The 8,626-nt window shown below is 40.6% G+C and overlaps 1 pseudogene; it reads right to left on the minus strand.

Moving 5' to 3' along the window:
• Positions 1-5,383: 5,383 nt before the first annotated feature.
• On the minus strand, positions 5,384-6,234 carry LOC101316134 (kunitz-type protease inhibitor 2 pseudogene; annotated as a pseudogene).
• Positions 6,235-8,626: the final 2,392 nt, after the last annotated feature.

The raw sequence follows: 8,626 nt of genomic DNA on the forward strand, positions 1-8,626 counted from the left end.
AAGTTTGGACTTTTTTGGTAATTTTAAAGAATAATTTTTGTTTCTCTATTATACAGGTTGAATGCGGCAGCTAACTTGCCTGGAAACATCAGGAAACGCTTCTGCAGAAAGCTGAGTTCGATAGGATAAATACAAGTTAGAAAAGGATGCCTTAGGAATACAGAGAAGCCCTTGTAACTGCATGGGAGTATGACAGAGTTTGACATTTTGGGAGAAATGTAAGTAGTCAGATATGCAGGGAGTGGGAGTGATAAGAGATGACAATGGACTAAAAGGCATATGCCAAACTGAGAAGGAAATTATGAAGCCATAAGTTATGGAAGATCTTAGCAAGAGAGGTGGAATGAACCCTTCTTATCAAAAGATCATGTAATAGACAATCTGAATAGGTCTTTATCTATTAAAGAAATTGAATAAGTAATAATCTTCTAAAACATAAAGTCCAGGCCCAGACGGGGTCACTGGTGATTTCTATCAAACATTTAAGAAAGAAATTATACCAATTCTCTACAGTCTCTTCCATAAGATAGAAGCAGAAGGAGTACTTCCTAACTCATTCTGTGAGGCCAGGATTACTCTAATATCAAAATCAGACAATGACATTACATAAAAGAAAACTACAGACCAATATCTCTCATGAACATAGGTGCAAAAGTTCTCAACAAAATATTAGCAAATGGAATCCAACAATGTATAAAAGAATTATATACAGTTACATATAAAATGGTGTAACATTTGAAAATCAGTCAGTGTAATCCATCACATCAACAGGCTAAAGAAGAAAAGTCACATGATCCTATCAATAGATGCAAAAAAAGCATTTGACAAAATCCAATAGTCATTAATCGTAAAAAACTGAGTAAGGTAGGAATAGAGAGGACTTCCTCAACTTGATAAAGAACATGTACGAAAAACCTACAGTGAACATCATGCTTAATGGTGAGACGCTAGAAGCTTTCCCACTAGGATCAGGAACAAGGCAACTCCTTTTCAACATCGTATTGGAAGTCCTTGCTAATGAATAAGACAGGAAATGGAAGTAAAAGGTATACAGATTGGGAAGGGAGAAAATAAAACTGTCTTTGTTTGCAGAAGACATGACGGTCTATGTAGAAAGTCTGTACTTGTACTCTTACGGTATTATATAAGGAAGCAAAAGAAAGGAGGAAGTTAAACAAACGAAGAAAGGGTCCAGAACAAATGGCTTCACATTTAATAATGGTGTTTTCTTATGTAGTTAACAATTGATATATGAACATAAGGTTATTAAAATGAATGATCCCAGTATATCATTTGCGGCTAGCTGAGCGTAAAATATCTTCTTGCTATTCTTGAAAACTTTTTTCTTGGACTTTAAGACATAATGGCTTGGAGCTACTGGATACAGTTACTACATCATTGGGCATTTTATGGGTGCTGTTTGTACACTGTATCTTTACTTTAAAAAACCTTTCTTTAAAGAAGTTAACAGTGATCATTTCAATACTAGCCATTAAGTAATGCAAGTATAGTAATGTAGCATTTGATTATTGTGTCTGTGCTCCCTGTCTTTTTACAGTACTGCATTCCCGTAGGTCATGATAAGTAATCACTCATGTTACCTTTTTGCATATTGCCTAATCTCCATTTATAGAAGAGGCAAATGAGTGAGGCAAATAGAGGCGTAGTTAAGATCACAGGCTCTGTGCCTCCATTGCCTGTGTTAGAATCCTTGTTCCACCATTTCCTAGCTCTCTGACCTTGGGCAAGTTATGGAAGAATAAGTGAAATAATCCATGTGAAGTGCTCAGCACAGTGCCTGGCACATAGTAAGCACTTCATAAGTGTTAGTGGTTACTAAAGTAATTGTATATTACACAGACATTATATACTATTTTTATTATTACAACAAACAATGACAACATGGATTTAAACTTAGGTAGCTCTGACCCTAAAGCTCCCCCGTTTCCCTCTATCAACACCGTCTCTGTAAATTTTTAGTCATTGATGAAGACAGAACTGATTCTCTTTAAATTGCTTTGGCTCCGTGAAAGAAGGTTTGCCAGTTTATCAGTCCAGATAGAGTAGATTATGCTGCATTAATGAACAACTTCCATATTTCCATGATTTTCCACAAAAATCTTTATTTCTTACTCCCATTTCATGTCCTGGGATGACAGAGGCTTTTTCATCATAGTCACCCAGGGATCTCAGCACATCTTAACAGGTGCTTCCACCATCACCAAGGGAGGAAAAAGGGGCTATGGTGACCTGTGCGCTGTCTCTTGAAGCCTTCTGCTTGGAAGTGACACATGCACTGATGCTTATATTTCATTGGCCAAAGCCAGTAACACAGCTAGGTCCAACTTCAAACAAGCAGGGGAAAGTGCAGTTTTCTGGGTTTAGGAAAGAGGGAATTAGACACCAGTGAGCAGCATTAATAACTACCATACCAACAATTTGAATTTTTTTCAGTTTCCTAAGTTGATATTTATCTTTTCAATTTCTAAATCTGCCCCCATCCTTTCTTATGTATACAGATATTCCTCAACTTATGATGGGGTTATGTTCCAATAAACCTAAGTTGAAATCATAAGTTGAAAATATTGTAAGTTGAAAATGCGTTTAGTACATCTATCCTACTGAACACCATAGCCTAGCCCAGCCTACCTTAAAGGTGCTCAGAACACTTACATTAGCCTACAGTTGGGCTAAATCATCTCACACAAAGCTATTTTATAATACAGTGTTGACTGTCTCATGCGATCTATTGAATACTGTACTGACAGTGAAAAACAGTATGGTTGTCTGGGTACAGAATGGTTTTAAGTGTATCAATTGTTTCCTCTTGTGATTGTGTGGCTGACTGGGGGCTGTGGCTGCCCAGCATCAAGAGAGAGTGTCATCGCTAGCCTGGGAAAAGATCAAAATTCGCAATTCAAAGTACAGTTTCTTCTAAATGCATATTTTCATGCCATTGTAAAGTCAAAAAATCGTTAAGTTGAACCATTGTATGTCAGGGATGTTTGTATAGATTCTTCAGGAAAAAGCCTAAGTATAGTTTCAGAGAAACAGCTCTCTTTCAGAGAGGTATATCAGAGTTATCTGGAGACTTTTTCAAGATCATGTGCCCAAGGCCCGCCCAAGAATGGAAATATCTATAGGTCAGGCTCTGGGTGTGTATCTTTTGAAAAAGCTCCCCAGATGGTTCTGGTTTGCTCCCTGTTGTGACTATGCAATTGTAAACTCGTATTTGTTTTCAAGGGTTGTCCTTAAGACAGATGGGAGGAAACAGAGCTGAAAGGGTCAGAAAGAGGAAGGCATCAGGAAGGCACTATGACTGAAGTGTAGCAGGGTTCTCAGCTCAGGCTGAAGCTGTGCTCACCTCACAAGTTAGTATATATCTGGCTTCTGGCATGGGTAGGTGACTCCAGGGTTCCATTTACATAAAGGAACACCAATCCTCATGAGAAAGACCTCACCTTAAGGGAGACTTGACCCTGCCCCAACTTTTTATTGAAAAAAATTTTTTCAGAAGATTAAAAGAATTTACCCACCACTTAATTCAGTAAGTGCTAGCATTTTGCCATATTTGTTTTATTTATTTATCTTTTTTGACATCCACTGATGGTTGTTGCTTGAATCAATTATTTCATTGAGGGGCAGGGGGTGCCAAATGGTGATTTTCTGATTCTCCCATTCTTTTTACATTTATTATCACTATCTAGCATTCTTCAATAAAGAGGAGCTTTCCTTTATCAACTGGAGATGAATTAAGTTTTTCCTAAAAAGGCAGAATAAATAAATGCTTAATTTTTTAAACTAGGGAAGATTTTTCAGGAGCCTATGTTTGATTGAAGGACATTTGGCCAGCATTGTAGTGGACAGATGATCTAAATGGCTTATGCATTTAGTTCTACAGCCCAACTCTCAGACTCAGAATGATAGAGCATGGTAGCTAAAGTGGAGAATGGTGTAGGAATTATAGTGGCTGTAACACTGAGAACAGAAAGTGTCAATAGCATCAGTTGCAAGGCTTGGGAAGTGTCAGAGGACAGGACCCATGGCACAGACATCGGCAGGTTCCATCAGGACTGGTACCTGTTGGTGGGTCCCAGTAGCTAGCTATAGTACCGTCGGTGGCCACGGCAGCATGGCTGCTGTTTTGTTCATTAGCAACGCCAGGAAACAGCAGCAGCAGAAGAGCAAATGGCGCCAACCAAGTGGGTAATCAAGAGGATTTTTCTGTAGAGCATCCATGAGGCAGCCGTTGGGGCACCCAAAGCTGTGGCAGGGAAGCTGGAGCTCTTGAAGTGCTGGTAGAGTCCGAATCAGAGTCAGAGACATACGGATTTGGGAGACTTAATACTTTACTCGTGGGCTGGTGTGATCTGGGGAAAAAGTGCTGCATCTTACCAAGAACAGAAAATGGTGAAGAAAGAGTTCTTTTTAGGCAAAGGAAACTCAAGGGATAAAGTGATGTATACAATTCAAAAGGCAGGGAGATGATGGCAGGTGGATTAGATTGAAAGAGAAAATCCAAAGATACCAGTTGACTAGTTGAGGGAAGCAGGAAATCTGTCGGTATTTCATGACAGGCTTAGGGAAGCTAACCACCTGGCAGAAGTCCGTAGTGCATGGATGGCTGAAGGGCCAGTTTTCTGATCCACAAGTATATCTCTCTCCATTTATTCAAATCTTCTTTTCTGCTTCTCAGTGCCATGTGATTTTTTAATAGTAAATACTGTTTCAATTAAAAGAAAAATTAAAAGTTTATTCCTGATAGAATCCACATACCCTGAAGAGTTAAAATGGTCTGAATATAAGGTTTCTTCTAATCTGTACTGAACATAGGGGTTGTGGTTACTAAAAGTTAGTCAAACCATATATAGGAAGTAAACTAATGATTGCTTTTCCCTTCCACTTTTAGGATTTTTTTTTTTTAAGGGAAGGCCATTTTTATTAAACTTGTACATTTTACTTCTTCCTTTCAGAATCCTAATTAAAAAAACATGTTTCTGCTTACTTTAAAAAACAAAACAAAACAGAAAACAAACAAAGGAAACTATTAAACATTACTTTTGTGATCGGAAAGGAGACAATAGGATTCAACATAAGCTAAGAAAACTATACGTGGAGCAAAGAAATAAATCGAAGAGGAACCGACTCCGATCTAGGGCTAAGACCATTTGCAACGTGCACAGCCCTTCACTAAGAGAATTTCCAAAGCAAACCCATCCCGGGAGACCAGGGAGCAGCCCTCTTACCTTCTGGATTAACAAACAGACCAAAAGCCCTAATGATCGCGCAAATACAAACCAATCACTCTATTTGAAAAAGCACAGATGCGTTCAACACTTGTCTCCCCTCCCTTCCCAGATTCTCTTCATTAACGGGGGATTGAGGAGGGCAGCAGCCCCTTGGCGGCAGGGCATTCACAGGACGTAAGTGTTCTTCACCAGCGGCTCTTTGTCGTCCCCAGAGCTCCGCACAGTCCGGGGGGTGCGCTCCTGGTTCCTCCGCGCCACCCTGATCAGGCAGACCACGGAGGCTCCCAGCAAGAGCGTCAGGACCATCACGAACAGCCCTGCCAGGACCACCGCTTTAGTGCAGGCCAGGGCAGGACACAACTGCTTGCCGAAGCGGCGCTGCACGCACTCCTCCTTGGAGGGGTAGCTGTTTTTATTGCCCCGGCATCCGCCGTAGGTGAAGTTATCACAAGAGTTCTTCTCGGCATTAAAGTACCAGCGTGGGAAGGATGCACGGCAAGCCCCAGGAACGGCCTTGGCAGTGCAGTGTTCTTCACAGTTGAACATATCACTGGACAGGTCATCAGAATCCTGCCTTCCGGGAACACTTGGGACAGAGGAATCTGCTCCATTCCTGGACAGGTCATCGATGGTGTTTACTGTGACACCAGCACACTTTGCAAGACACTCCTCCTTGGTCATGGAATTATTGTCATTCCCTCCACAGCCTCCGTACACACACTGCTGGCAGGATCCGTCAGTGACATTGTACCACCACTTAGGGATGGAGGCCCGGCATTTCCCCACACTCTTCGAAACTCGGCAAAAGTCTGTGCAGCTGTGTGTGGCTGGAGAAACACCTCACTCTTAGTAGATGCCCTTGCTTCCATGAACGCCACATTCTCCGTCGGCCGCCTCAGCGGGAGAGGAGCAGCGATGCCAGCAGGGTGAGGAGTGCCCAGTACCGCCTCAGCCCACACAGCTGCGCCATGAGGGGCTCCACCCCTAGGATTTTTTTTTTTTAAATATAAAAACAAAGTGACTTTTTGTCACACTTTCCGTAAACATTGGTTTATCCATGGAGAAATGGAAACTTTTTCTACTGGAAGAAGGTAAGCTGAGAACTACTGCTGTGTTTGGTTCTATTTTTATTATTTATTAATCAAATATACATAGACTGAAAAGAAAATAAAAAAACAAGCTATGCATTAAATCATGGCAAACAGTCTGTATTGTAATCTGCATTTCATAAAATTAAGGAGTGATTTTATACAAATCCCCTCAAAATTAATAAAATTAAATTATGCTTAGCATTCAACTAAGGGATTGTAATTCAGCATAGTGGAACTATCTTTTTTTACTATAAAAGCTACCATGTGTTTATGGAGTGGCAGTACAGTAATTAGTAAAAGTGTTTGGTTTTGTCAGTGATTTTTTTCCCCTTGAGTGGAATTAATCAGTTTTTATACTCTGTAAGCAGTCATTGAATCATTCTTAGTTCTGTGTCAGGTAATTTAGTCAGGTGATGAAATCATCACAAGACTTTTTTGAGAGCTCTAGACCTTCCAAAGTGGCAGAAAGTTAATTGTTGCCTCAACAGTACTAACAGGGGCATTGGGCATGCACAATTTTGTGGCTGCAAGGAAAGTGAGCAGCACAGTGGTGGTATTTAGTGGACTTCATGTTCAGAAGAAGCCTCCTCCCAGAATCCATCATGTAATCCTTAATTTAGAAGCAGGTGAACCATAGTACTAACCAGAGAGCAAGTGAAGTGCAGAAACAAGAGCCGAAGATGTTCTCTAAGTCTTTTTTTAAAAAATAAATTTATTTATTTATTTATTTTTGGCTGCGTTGGGTCTTCGTTGCTGCGCACGGGCTTTTTCTCTAGTTGCGGTGAGCGGGGGCTACTCTTTGTTGTGGTGCGCGGGCTTCTCATTGCAGTGGCTTCTCTTTGTTGCGGAGCACGGGCTCTAGGCGCCTGGGCTTCAGTAGTTGTGGCTCACAGGCTCAGTAGTTGTGGCGCACGGGCTTAGTTGCCCCACAGCATGTGGGATCGTCCCGGATCAGGGCTCAAATCCGTGTCCCCAGCATTGGCAGGCGGATTCTTAACCCCTGCGCCACCAGGGAAGACCTGTGTTCTCTAAGTCTTGAAGTGATCTTAGGCAGTTTGTAAATTGGTGTATATTGTCTTCAGCATCCTTTCACTTCTCTTATCTGCTTCTCTTCTACTTCATAGTGCTTGGTGCTAACTACCCTAGTTACCACGTTGCCCCAGTCCATTCAAGCCTATCTTCTCCTGTCAAAGCTCTCTTTGCACCAAAATTACCTACATTCCTGTTTTGGAGAGTCTCTGATATTAGAAAAAAAGTAACTTCACTGTAGTGATTTGCCCTAATGAGTACATGGATTATTAATAGCCAACCTCTTAACATTTTCAGATATAATTGTTATTTTAAAGAAGAATGCCTGTTCAAATGAATTTAAATTTGGAAGAATTTCTTTCATTATTAGAATGTAAAAAAAAAATTCAGGCCGTTTCAAGAGGGCATTTTTGGGGAGGATAGGAGTGAAAGCAGTTTGGTTATCTCTTGGAGACCAGTACTGCGTGTACTTAGAAACGTAAGCTATTCAGCCTTTCCACAGTTTTACTTCCCTATGTGAAGAGCCTATAAGTTCTTAAGCTCTCAGTTCTTTCACACTGTCTCTTTTGACGATGGTAGCAGGGATGTTGGTTTTATTGTATGAGTTGTTTGAAAGGTCTTTCCTGTACCTTGGTAACTAGGTTACTAAGTATCTTTGTGATTAGGTCTCTGTCTTGAGAGACTTAGTTGAGGAGGAAAAGCAGATGAAGAAACATATGTAATAAGCACTTTAATAAAAAAGTTTCTTAGAGGAATTGACATTTGACTTTACTAATTAATTCAACAAATATTAACTAGGTACCTGCTATGTGCCAAGTACAGCCTGGGTGCTGGGAATACAGTGATTAATAAGATAGGCTTGGTCCCTGGCTCCATGGAGCTTACTATCTAGTGGTTCCAGACAGTGGGCTGCAGGCAACATGTCCTCAGGGAAACGGTTATTACATAGAGGTCAGACAAAATGCAGAGACTTTCTTTGATATTCCATGATGGTAAAGTGGCATTCCGTATGCAATGGAAAAATAGCCAATCAAGTTATTTTGTATGATTATATGGAACTATGTACGCACTGAGGAGGAAGCTCTGGGGAATCAGATAGCTGTTGCCATAGTTCAATTTAAAGGGGAACAGGTGTGATTAAACCATGATGGGTGCCTTTAATCGCATGGGGTAATTTAAAGCAAGCAGGTGACATACTCAAATTGCAAAAGTGTTGCCTTAATAGAATAAAACTCAAAAGCCTTTATGGGATAGTGT

This window comes from Tursiops truncatus, chromosome 6 (assembly GCF_011762595.2).
Source record: "Tursiops truncatus isolate mTurTru1 chromosome 6, mTurTru1.mat.Y, whole genome shotgun sequence".
NCBI lineage: Eukaryota > Metazoa > Chordata > Mammalia > Artiodactyla > Delphinidae > Tursiops > Tursiops truncatus.